Raw genomic sequence first — 13,279 nt, 5'->3', positions numbered from 1 at the left:
AGCAAGATAGCTATGATAAATGTCAAATTCAGGGGAGGTGGTAATCTCAGGAGGGTAGAAGAGATGATGGAATCAAGATAGGTGTACAGAGGTCTTTGTATTTAAAATGCTTTATTTTTTCATTTGGGTTGGGTAGTGGACATGTCGGGGTCATTGTACTATTATGTATTTTATGTATGCCTAAAATAACCCACTAACAGTAAAAATTACTTAGCCAGTGTTTGCAACAGCACCCTCGAAGGCTGGTCCTGGGATACTAATAAGTATTATTTTAAAATTTGAAGCGGTTCAATAAATTTGGAAGACACTGGATTAAATAAAGTTTAACATTTTTTAAAAAAAATTCTGTCTTTAACACCCCATGTTTCTTGTCAATCCCCAGAAGAAGGTCATCCTATTAAATTATTTTACCATAGATCAAGAGTCAGCAAGCTAGAGCTGCCTGCCACCTATTTTTGTATAAGAAGTTGTATTGGGAAATAGGCATGCCCATTTGTTTATCCTTGTTTATAACTGCTTTCATTACCAAGGCAGAGCTGAGTATTTGTGGCAGAGACCAAATGGCCCATGAAGCCCAAAATATTTACTCTTTGGCCCTTTACAGAAAAAAAAATGTGCAGATCTGGAGACTTACTGCCCTGGCAGTCTAGTGCTTAAGACTCCATGCTTCCACTGCAGAGGGCACAATTTTGATCCCTGGTTAGGGAACTAAGATCCTGCATGCCACATGGCATGGCCAAAAAATAGAGGAAAAAAAAATGTTTTCAATGTGCAGATCTGTTTATGGGATTGGTGTTACTAGGAATTAATTTGGGGATTGTAACAATAGAACTTTGCCCTTTACATCTCAGGAATTGGTTCATTTATTTGTGAAATTTTTTATAAAGAAGACTATCCATTCTTTCTAGAATCCCTTAGAAGGTGGTGTTTCATCTTTGATCTTCAGCACCCAGTCCAATAGCCACTATATATTAGTGCTTCACTGAATTGATTTAAATTAAAGATCCATTTGTGGAATGGATTAATTAGGATATAGATTCATTAGCTGTAACATACATAGGAAATGCTTTTGGCTTGGATAAGATAGGAGCTTAACATTTTCCTCATCTAACAATCAAGGCTTGGGCAGTCTGGGGTGTTATGGCAGCTCCAGGTCAGAGACCCAGGCACCCTCCCTCTTGTTGCTCTGTGATCCCTTAGGTGATACCTTTCTCTGCATAGCCCAACATGGCTGACCCCACCCACCAGGGCTATGGCTGCCTGGTGGGAAGAGGGAATGTAGGATAGGGCCTGCTCCAGAGATTGCACACATCACTTCCCCTCACTCCCTATTGGTCAGCACTTAGCTGCAAGGGAACCTGGGAAATGTAGTCTTTATCTGGGTAGCCAAGTGCCCAGCTAAAAATTCAAGTTCTACAATTCATAAACAAGGTAAAGGATTCTGGAGGACAGCAGTGACTGTCTGCCCCAAAAAAAAGATACATTAAGGGCTTGCCAAAATCAAGAGTGACTCCTTTCTGTAAGGAAAGGCCTTATTTTCAACTCTTAAGCCATGAGTGGGAGGAAGGAAGACTCAAGAGGGAGGGGGTATATAAAGAATCTGCCTGCAATGCAGGAAACCTGGGTCTGATCCCTGGATTGAGAAGATCCCCTGGAGAAGGGAATGGCAACCTGCTCCACTATTCTTACCTGGAGAATTCCATGGACAGAGGAGCCTGGTGGACTACAGTCCATAGGGTGGCAAAGAGTCAGGATATGACTGAGCAGCTAACACTTTCACTTTTTTTTTTTCATGGCTGATTCACGGTTGTTGTACTGCAGAAGCCAACACAGTATTGTAAAGCAATTACCCTCCAAATAATAGAATAAAATAAGCCATGCTGCCAGAGCAAGAGACATGTAACTACGGTTCATTATTTTCTACTCAAAGTAACATGACAACATGTTCAGATATGAACACACCAGTTTGGTTTACCTACACCTGGTGTTTGAGATGTCTTTTTTCACATATTTGAACAGACCTAGAATTTCTATTTTGGCAAAGTGGGTTTTGCCACTAACTGAGCATTTACTTCTAAGGAGGAGAAAGTTTTCAGGCTCCTTGCTACATCTCACAAGGCAGAAAAGATGGGCTGGGAGGAGGATATGGAATCACACTTTTGTTACATTATCCACGACAGGTTTAATGAGCTGGCTCTTTAAAGTACAGAGTACTTCAATAGCAGCATTAAACAGCAAGTGGGCACAACTTTTGGACAAAGATTTCTCCGAACTTTGCAAGCATTACATGTTCCATTTGCTGCAATCATATAATTTTTTTCTCAGAAAGGTGCACAGAGATCTCAGTGTGACTTACTTCAGCACAAAACAGTCTCAATTTGTTCATCTTTTTGCTACCCAAAAGAAAAGGAAAAACTCCTTGCTGAGGGGACTTGAAGGCTCTGAAAAGGACTTTGGCTTCCTTGGGAAAATGTGTTAAGGAGGGGGCCTGAGGGCCTCTATCCAAGTGAGGCCTAGTTCTCTGATTTGCCATTTCACGATTCATTTCTGAAGGCACCATTTTATTGTCACGCTTACAGAATCCTGTAATGAGAACTGCCTGATACATGAGATGATGCAAAAAAAAATTGTATTTCCCTCCACCAGGGTTTCTCAGCCTCAGCACTGTTAACATCTTGGGCTGAATCACTGTTGGGGCATCATCCTGTGTATTGTAGGATGTTTAGTGGCATCTTTCACTTCTACTTGCTAGATGCCAGTAGCACCTTCCTAGTTGTGACAGCCAGAAATATCTCCAGACATTGCCAGATGTCCCCTGGGAGACAAAATCACCCTTGTTTGAGATACCTGCAACACCTAAAGGTATCCATAGGAAGACTTGCTAAATGACCTTAGAAGACATGAATTCTGCTCCTAAATACATCTAGTGTGAAAGTGAAAATGTTAGTCGTTTAGTCGTGTCTGACTCTCTGCAACCCGGTGGACCCCGCCAAGCTCCTCTGTCCATGCGATTTCCCAGGCAAGAATACTGGAGTCGGTTGCCTTTCCCTTCTCCAAGCAATCTCCCTATGACCCCTAGAAATTAGTGAAATCTCCTCAGGCTTCCAGTTTCCTTAGGAAGATAAGGTATTGAGCTGAGTGCTATCCTTTAGCACTGACCTCCTGGGATTCTGCAGGTCAGAAGCTGTAACCTTGGGTCTAGAATTTGACTTGAAGGAAAGAACAGTTTGGGGGGAGAATTTTCAGTGAGGGACACAGCATGCATGCAGGCAAGAAAGACGTAGGGCAATGTGTGTATGGAGTGGGAAGCAGGCCTCGTGGCTGGAACAGTGAGAAGGAAGAAATGATTGGGAGGTGGGGAACATTCCAGAGGGACAGCCACAGGACAACCTTGAATTTGAAGCCTGTGATTAGGAATTTAGATTTCTTTGGCACCCAACCCAGGACTTGGCATCTAGTAGGTACCCAGGCAGCATTTGAATAGAATCAAAAGAACATGGGAGGCCTTTGGTAGCACAGAGAGACAGGGGGGTATGGTGGTAAGAGCAGGGCTCCAGCAACAGCCTGCCTGGTTCAAATCTCAGTTCCGCTTACTACTTTCAGGCTCTGTGACCTGGGGCAATTTTCTTAGCCTCTCTGTGCTGCAGTTTCTTCTTCGGAGCAACAAAGATAAATTTTCTAGGGTTAAAGTAAGGATTAGATAAGTTCATATGTGTGATTGAGTATATTTGTGGATGTGTGCGTGCACATATGTATGTGTGTATATGTATATAACAGGGTTTCCCTGGTGGCTAAATGGTAAAGAATCTGCCTGCAATGCAGGAGACTCGGGTTCAATCCCTGGGTCAGGAAGATTCCCTGGAGAAGGAAATGGCAACCTGCTCCAGTATTCTTGCCTGAAAAATCCCATGGATCCTGGCGGGATGCCATCCATGGGATCACAAAGAGTCAGACATGACTGAGCACATACACACATATGCATGTAACAAAATATGTATATTGAAAGCGTATATATATAATAAAATATATATATTAAAATTAGAACAATTCCTTGCACACAATAAGTACTATATGAGTTTGTTATTATTATATCACTATTATTATTTGAAAACCAATAAAATATTTTTAGTATGCCCGGCATACTGCTTGAAATATAATAGATGATCAGACTGAATTAACCAAGATTTTGTAAAATACTGGCTTTTTCATACCCATCTATGATACTAGAGTTTATTCCATACCAACTTTCCCTGCTGCTGCTGCTAAGTCGTGTCAGTCGTGTCCGACTCTGTGCGACCCCATAGATGGAAGCCCACCGGGCTCCTCTGTCCCTTGGATTCTCCAGGCAAGAACACTGGAGTGGGTTGCCATTTCCTTCTCCAATGCATGAAAGTGAAAAGTGAAAGTGAAGTCGCTCAGTCATGTCCGACTCATAGCGGCCCCATGGACTGCAGCCTAGCAGGCTCCTCCATCCATGGGATTTTCCAGGCAAGAGTACTGGAGTGGGGTGCCATCAACTTTCCCTGGTCCATAGTCCAAACTCAGACATCCCAGAACCAGGCAAGGAACACCAATAAGTGGACTCGACTGGAAATGAGAAAAGAACGAGGCATGTATATGCCTCACATCAAAGTTTTCCAGCTGTTTTCAAACCTTGTGCTAGTGAGCAACATGGGTGTTAGGAATACACTGACCTATAGTTTTCCCCTCTGCTCCTAGGCCTGGCATCTCTCCCTCCTTCCTAAAATTCCCTTCCAGGCAGAGACAGAGGTGGCTTTCCTTGTGGCTCTTTGAGAACCACTGGGCTGTTTTTGAATAAAAGTGTAAACTGGCAAATTCTTGGACTTGTTTCCTCCCAGGTTGGCCTCATCCAGCGCCCAGTAAGCTGGGAAGCTAGATGCGTTTCTCTCCCAGGAGACCCTCTTGGCTGCAGTAATAAGTATTTGCATGAAATAAAAGCAAAAACTGAGCATTAAAATGTCAGGATGGAGTCAGGGAGAAAAGCTGTTGCCCAGTAAATAGTGGTGTATGAGCACCAGAAAACACGTCAAAAACTCAAAGAATGTCCATGCTTGGAGGCACCCAAGAGCTTGACTAACTCAACACCCCCATTTTATACACAAGGAAACTGAAGCTGTCAGTGGGGGCGAGGAGAGACCTGCCTTGGGACTGGAGGATTGTTCAGTTGGAGGATGGGGAAGGGGGACCAGGATTCCAGATGGCCTGATTAAATCCCTAGAAAGAGGACCTGCAATTATAACATAATAGTATCGTATTAAGTATGCATCCCATGTATTGGGCAATTACGGTCGCACACTGTGCTGAGCGGTTCAAAAGTATCATCTCCTTTAATCCTCCTCGAAGATAGAGACAGTGAGCGCTGTTGCTGTCACGCCTGCTTTGCAGACAGTGTAACGGAGGCTGAGCGAGGTTAAGCTCCCCACCCCCGTAGCAAGGAAGGAGCCAGACAGGGATGTGGAGTCTGGTGCTGGGCCCTGGGCTCCGCCTCCTGCGTTGTTTCAGAGGTTTGGCGTCAGTCGCTCAGACTTGGGCCTCAGTTTCCTTGCCAGTATTACGGGAATAATAATAATAGCAACAGTTCCTTCAAGGAGAGACTCCTTTGAAGTGGTGGGTGCTGTACTTCGCACAGCACCTGGTACATAATGAGCATGCAGGAAGGGTAGCTTCTTTTTAATTATCACTGATGAGGAGGTCATGGTTGTGAGAACTGTGTAGGCCTTTGGGGGTACAGGTCCCAGGGTTATGGGGAGTCCCTTTGGAAACCCAGTGGTTGCCAGCGCATCACTAAGAACTGGGCAGTGTAAGATGAGTCAGTAGGACCAACTCTGGATCCAGACTGCTTGAGTTCAAACCCTGACTCCTTGTTAGCTGTGTGACAATGAACAAGTTAATTAACCACTCTGTGCCTCATTTTCCTCATCTCTAAGACAGGTTCATGATAACTGTAATGCCTTTCTCATAGGGTTTATCGAGGCTTCCCAGGTGGCTCAGACGGTAAAGAGTCTGCCTGCAGTGCGGGACACCCGGGTTGATCCCTGAGTTGGAAAGATCCCCTGGAGAAGGAAATGGCAAGCCACTCCAGTATTCTTGCCTGGAAAATCTCATGGATGGAAGAACCTGGCAAGCTATAGTCCATGGGGTCACAAAGAGTCAGACATGACTAAGTGACTTCAGTCATAGGGTTATCATGAGAGTTAAACAAGTGAATATTTGTAAAAAAAAAATGTATGATATGCCTGGTCCATGGTCGTTGCTTTCCAAGTCTTTGTTAGATGAGTAAAGCCTGTAATGTTAGCGTCCTATTTTACGCAGGAGAAACACAAAGGAGATTAAGTCACTTGTGCAGCGTTACCAGTGAGTGAGGGCAGAGCCAAGCGGTAAACCCAGGCAGTCTGGCTTCTGAGCCCACAGCCTAGGGAATTTAGCAGCGTTCCACTGGAGCTCAGGGAACCTGGAAGCTGCCGGTTACCTTCTAGCACCCGCGGGGTCCGGATTGGTCCTAGGGATGGAGGAGGTGAAGGGGTCTGGGAGCCTGGCTGGGTAGGCCCACCGCATCCTGAGAGGCTCTGCCTTTTCTTGCTATTGAACTGTTCCGGAAACTGTGCTTTCATCGAATGTGACTCCCATCCCTCCTCCCTGCCCAGCCGCTGTAATCACTTCCAGTTTGCTTTCAGAAGCACACAGGACAGGAATGGCAGCCCTTCTCAGGGCAGGTTTCCCCACTAGGAAAAGGGCTGCCTTTATTCTGGTAGAGTTTGTTAGATACAGCGTCTAATGTGAGGCCTTAAGAAGTGCTATTCCTAAACTGTTCTTTAGTCTCCATGTCTGTGAATCTGCTTCTTTGAAATATAGTGTGTTTTCTATAGTCTGCACCTCGCTTTGTGATTTGTAATAATGATTATGAGATCTCTCACATTTAATGAGTGCTGTGTGCTAAGCTCTGTTCTCTTCCACACACTGTACATGGATTATCTCATTTAATCCCCACCCAAAATCCTACAAGGAATGTATTATTACTAAAAGCTCATTTTACAGATGAGAAAACTGAACAACACAGAGGTTAAATAACTTGCCCCGTGATCAAGAAGCTGCTAAATAGTAGAGCTGGGAAAAACCAGAGGTCATGCTCGGAACCTCTATGCTAGCGTTAAAACTAATAAATGAATAAAATGTGTCTGAGGCTTCACCAGCTTGAATCTGTCAGTTGGAGTGCATCAAGGGGGAAAAAAAAAAGATATCAGCAGAATGTATCAGCTCTCCCCTCAATACCGCCTCCTTCCCAGAGGAGAAAAGGCAGTGCAATTAACTGCAGTCCTCAGGCCTGCAGGCCTCCTGGAAAACATCTTTCTGAAGTCATGTTCCTGAAGTGCTGGGAAATACCGAAAATAGTCTCTTGGGGCCGGGGCCCTTGAGAAATCAGAGAAATTGACCACCTTGGTAGCTGACCTCTTACTTAAACTGATCAGATTTTGTATGGCATCACTGAAAGTCACTCAAAGGGAAAACCACAGGGTTGATTACCTTCCGGTAAAGCCCCAGGCTACTGGCTTAGTAGACTTCTGCATAAATAAATCCTGCATGTGGGCAGGCACGCACATTTGTCCAGGCCACAGGGGAACCTGCTGGTCCTTCTAAGACCAATCCCTCAGAGACTTTCCAGAAAGAGTAAATGGAGCTCTGAGTCGTGTGTACAGGAATGCTGCAGGAATTAAGATTTTGCAGTTAAATTTTCTAACAAACCCAGTTGAACAGAAAGTCGTGTTTTCATAGACATTTATGGCAATTGTTTCTTACCTGCTTCAGTTTGCCTGCCTGCATGGGCTAGCAGAATTCAGTAACCAAAACAATTACTTATTTTGCATGACCAAGGGATTCTTGATGAACAGTCAGTTCCTGGGGTCTGTTCTGAAGAATGAATGGTGGTTCATGCATGGACCACCCATCAGTTAGTGCCATGAGGCTTCAGGCACTGTTGGGGATACAACAGATAACAGGATAGATGTGGTCCTGCCCTCAGGAAGTTGACCTGCTCACAGGGGAATGGATAGTTAGGGAGTTTGGGATGGACAGGTACACACTGCTGTATTTAAAATGGATAACCAACAAGGACCTCCTGTATAGTACAGGGAACTCTGCTCAATGTTATGTGGCAGCCCAGATGAGAGGGGAATTTGAGGGAGAATGGTGGTGGAGGTGGCGATTTAGTCTCTAAGTCATGTCCGACTCTGAGACCCCATGGACTGTAGCCCACCAGGCTCCTCTGTCCATGAGATTTTCCAGGCAAGAATACTGGAGTGGACTGCCATTTCCTTCTTCAGGGGATCTTCCCCAGCCTGAGTCTCCTGCTCTGCAGGGGGATTCTTTACCAACTGAACCACCAGGGAAGCCCTTGGGAAAGAACAGATATATGTATATGTATGATTGGGTCCCTTTGCTGTCCATCTGAAACTATCACAACTTTGTTAATCAGCTATTGTTGTTGTTTAGTCACTGAGTCATGTTCAACTCTTTTGCGACCCTATGGACTATAGCCCACCAGGCTCCTCTGTCCATGGAATTTCCCAGGCAAGAATACTGTAGTGGGTTGCCATTTCCTTCTCCAGGGCATCTTCCTGAGCCAAGGATGGAACCCGTGTCTCCTGCATTGGCAGGCGGATTCTTTTACCCCTGAGCCACCAGGAAAGTCCATAGCATCTATTCTCCATTATAAAATAAAAAGTTTTTTTTAAAAGTGTGCCAGGGACTCTTCTGGTGGTCCAGTGGTTAAGACTCCACTTCTAATGCAGGGGGCATGGGCTTGATCTCTGGTCGGAAGATCCCACATGCCGCACAGGGTGGCCAAAAAAATTAATTTAAAAAGTGTGCCAAAAAAAAAAAGCTTTTTAAAAAGTGAAAAAGTAAATCAATAAAATAGTCAGAGGCTGTGAAAGGTGCTAACAAGGAGACAGATAAAACTGGCCTGGAGCTGAGGTGTATAAAGATAGGAGAGAAATTTGCCTTCCTTTAGATGGTCAATGAAGACGTCCTTTGGACAGGACATCCAAGCTCACACTTGAGGAGCAAGAAGGATCCAGGCCTGCAAAGAGCCAGGGGAAGGGCATTCTAGCACGAGGGAACTTTGCAAGTAATGTCCTCGAGGTGGGAAGGACCTTGGCCAGTTGCAGGGACAGACGAGAGAGACGAGTTGCTAGTGAGAGTGAAGGCAGAAGGGGAGTGTTGGAGAGCAGGTCAGGGCCAGCACCCCATAGCCTGGCAGGCCGTGCATGGGGAGCTGGAGTCTGTTCTCAGTACATGGGAAGGCATTGAAAGATGTTAAGCAGAGGCAGAACATGGTCCTTTAGACATTTTTTAAATTAATTTTTTGGCCCCACCCTGCAGCTTGTGGGATTTTAGTTCCCTAACCAGGCATTGAACCCATGCCCTTGGCAACGAAAGTGCCAGAATCCTAACCACTGGCCCACCAAGGAATTGCCCCATAGATGTTTTAAGCTCACTCTCAACTTGTGTGAGAGACTGGTTCAGATAAAGAGAAGAATGAAAGTGCTTTTGTGTGTGTGTGACAAATTAAATCACATGGAAAACTTTTACTAAAATATTTCAAAAGATGACTTTCCAATATATAAAAACCTAAATAACTGTCCCTTTCCAGTCCTCCCATGCTAATGACCCAAGCCAAAGCTCTGTCATATTCTGAGCCTGAAAGATAAATTCTTACATCTGTGCTTGGTGCTCGACAGTCCTTGTTTGTCAGCAACTGTCTAGAATATCACAGACCTGAGATTTAAAAATATGCCCAGACCTGAAAAGACTCTGTCTTACAAGCACTTTCATAGAACTGAAGTTACGACCTCTAAGCAAGAGATGCTGGTGTTTAGAACCAGGGTATGAGCTGTGGAGGTGGAGGGAAGTGAGCGGATTTGGGGTCTGAGATTTGAGTGGCAGCATTAACAGCTGATGAGATGGATATGGGAATGAGAGAAGGTTCTAGCCAGAGCGCCGGGGTGGGCAATGGTGCCTTTTATGGGGATGGGATGACAGGAGGACGAGGATGGAGAGTGGGTGTGGACAAATGTTCATACAAAGTTCCATCTGGGACATGCTCAGTTTGAGGGTCTGAAAGCCACTGAAGCTATTTGGTCCAGTAGGCAGTTGTATGTGTGAGCATGCCAGCATGACAGAGAAGTGCCAGCGTCTGGGTGAGGGCTCACAGATCAGCCTGGTCAACTCCCGACTTGTCACTTACCAGCTCTATGACTTGGGCAGTTTCCTCATCTCTGGAACAGGGCCCCCAAGAGCACCTTCATTGTTGTGCTGGTTGTATGAGTTAATACATGGAAAGAGCTTAGATTTCAATAGTAAGTATTCAGTAAATGTTGGCTCCCTGTAATAACAATTATCATCCTCATCATCTTAGCGACAGTAATTTTCTTGCCATTTCTCTCTTTCTAATTAAAATCAAGAACCTCTGTAGCTGGTAAACACTTATCCTAACGTTCTGGAATTATTGCTTTACCAGCCTGGGAGCTCCATGAACATGGGGTGGTATCTGTGTCTTTCCATAAGCTCCCCTCCCGGTGCCCACTCACAGAACGCACCTCAGGAACCTTCATCCAGTCTCGTGGAATTTAGCTTGATTCCAAAAACAAAAAAAGATGCTTATTTAAGAAAGGCAATCAGGCATTGAGGAGAGCAGAAGGGCCTCAGATACAGACAGGAGAGGAAATTGCAAATTCAGTGATGGTGGCAATTCACAGCATCTTTGCTCCCCGAGATTTCACAAAGCGACCTCCTCCAAAGGTAGACAGTGGTCTTTTACAAGAAAGATTTCCTTACCATTAGTCAGATCAGATACCCCCTCCCTGAGATATGCACACACATCCCCCTCGGGGCTCCAGACACCTCAGTAGAGCACCTGCAGGCCCCACCTCTCCCTTTCTGGAAGCTTCTGTGATGTGTGCCCCAGGATCTAGCCCTCTTCTCTCTGTCCTGTTCATTTCGGCCAAAGCGTCTGCCTTAATCAATGTGTGGGGAACATGTGTCCCTTAGATAAAGCCCACTACCACACCAAGCACCACCCCTCCCTCTGTCTACACTTCGGTGGGGTCCATGATCTCATTTCCTGTTCTTTTCAAGTCATGGCACGTGGCTCTACTCTTGCCCAGATTTCTTTTTAAAGTTCAATTTCCTCAGTATTTGCAAGAATATTTTTATTTGCTGACTCTGGCCACGTTAGCTTTAAGAATCCCAGGTCCAAATTCCCATGAACTGGACTAAGACACCCTAGCGCACAGCCACATTCTCTGCCCTAGAATTTCTCATCGTGGGTGCTGATGCCATGGCCTAAAGTCAGGCTTGGCATCTTCAGCCCTTCCCCACCCACACCTGGGGAGCTCTCGGGCTTCCCTGGAAAGTCTTCTAACCAGGGTGGTCTTGGCTCCCCCACCTGCAGTGAAAAAGTCTTACTGGGTCCAAGTCCAATAACTTTCTTAGTTCTTCCCAGGGCTCTTGTACAAATAGGCCCTTGGAGGCCTAGCGTGACGCCCAGTCCCTGAGGCCTGTGTGCAAATTACCCCAGGTCTAATCTAGCTTCCTTTCTCTGGACTCCATCTTCACTGCATCAGCTCCCTCTGGTGGCCAGAAGAAGACTCCTAGTGTCCTCTAAGATCCCTACCGTCACCTATGACTGTGTTCCTATTTCAGGACAACCTTCCTCCAAGGTTCCTTTGCCAGCTGAAATGAGGGATAGATCAGGAACCCGGTGAAAGGCCAAGGGCACACCCATCTCACTCGATTCCTAGGACTCCTTCTGTTCTTCATCCCCCAGGTTCTTTCCCCCAGGTCCTAGCCCTACTGAGGAGCCTTAGTGCCACAAACTCTCAGAACAATACTTCCTCTCATTTCCCCCAAGAATAAAAACGAAAGTTCCCGGGCAAACTTAACCATTCCTCTTGCCACAAAGTGGGTTAGTTAGAGGCAGGACTAGAACCAGGAATGCTAAACCCCTGGCTCCTTTCCTGAGTATCCGCCCCCAGAATCAGCAAGGAGCAGGAATATGAAGGGGTCCGTGCCAGCGCTGACTCCCGCTGATGCAGGGCATGGAATTCACCAGCCTCGGGACAAGGGCCATCATCTGAGAAATGGGTGCCTGCTCATAGAGAAGACAAAACCCTCGTCCTCTGCTCCTCCCAGCCTGCACTCAGCCTTTGTCACTTCCTGCTTGAGCAGTGACTTCTTCCCATCCAGCTGGTTTTTTTAGCTCTAACACATCTCTCCACCTCTAGGGCCAGGTCCCCTCAAATTCATCCTCCACTCTCTCCCAGAGTTGGCCCTCCAACCATATCACTCCTGTGCCTGCTTAGAAACCTTCAGTGGCTCTTAAGGATAGTCTTAGGATTAAGTAAAGTGCCACTCCCTCAGCTCCTGGCCCTCTGCCTGAAAATTTATGCCTCAGAAACACTAAAACCTCCAGTTAGCTCCTGTAGCCCACCACATCTCATGTCTACACCTTTACTCAGACAAGACCTGCTCCAGGTTCTCCTACACTCTGTCCTTCTCTCTCCTTATTTAAGACACATCTCAGGGTGCACCCCCCCAGGAAGCCTTGCTGGTTCCCCTTGGTTCTGTTTGGTGCGCGTCCCTGATCACCTGTCACTGCAGGCGCCACGAGGCACCCCCATGACCAGGGCCTGTGCCCTCTGCCCTTCCAGACCTTGTGCACCTCTTGCAAACAGGCACTCAGTAAATGCTTGGTCATTTGATTTGATAATTCACCATGAGAAGAAGGTGACATCCTTTACAAGTAGAATTTGTACCCCTTTCTTGAATCCCTGATTCTCCTCCCTACACTTCCTTAAGCTGGCTCCCCGTGCCTCACTGGCTCGATTACTTTCTGGTGCATATTGCCACTAGGACTCTTATTTCATCTTGCCAGATTTCTGCCATGCTTCCACTTTGGAAGTAGAGACTCCAGGCCTTCCATGTCCATTCAGCTAACATCTTTAATACCTCCACATACGGTGTGCTGTCTGGAACAGATGCAGAGACTTGTTAGACAGGGTATCTGCTCTCAAAAGTCCCCAGCCTGGAGAAGAATTTAAACAAGGAAAGAGGCAAATAGTATGAGTTGTGGTGAGGGAACAGGGTGACACAGCAGGTACCCAGGCCAGGTCTCCACAGACTGCCCTGGGCTCGCATCCCAGTTCCACTGCTTATCGGCTATGTAGCCTTGGGTGAGTCCTGTATCTGTGTCTGTTTCCCA

General features: G+C 46.0%; 1 protein-coding gene across 1 annotated transcript in view; it reads left to right on the top strand.

The window, feature by feature from the left end:
* ABTB3 (ankyrin repeat and BTB domain containing 3) overlaps nt 1–13,279 on the top strand; it is a 327,499-nt gene that overhangs the window by 260,652 nt on the left and 53,568 nt on the right. The gene's annotated exons all lie outside the window — the stretch shown is intronic.

The sequence above is a fragment of the Bubalus kerabau genome, chromosome 1 (genome assembly GCF_029407905.1).
Source record: "Bubalus kerabau isolate K-KA32 ecotype Philippines breed swamp buffalo chromosome 1, PCC_UOA_SB_1v2, whole genome shotgun sequence".
Classification (NCBI taxonomy): Eukaryota; Metazoa; Chordata; class Mammalia; order Artiodactyla; family Bovidae; genus Bubalus; species Bubalus kerabau.
The sequence above is the reverse complement of the archived record's forward strand: the minus strand, read 5'-3'. Positions and strand labels throughout refer to the sequence as shown.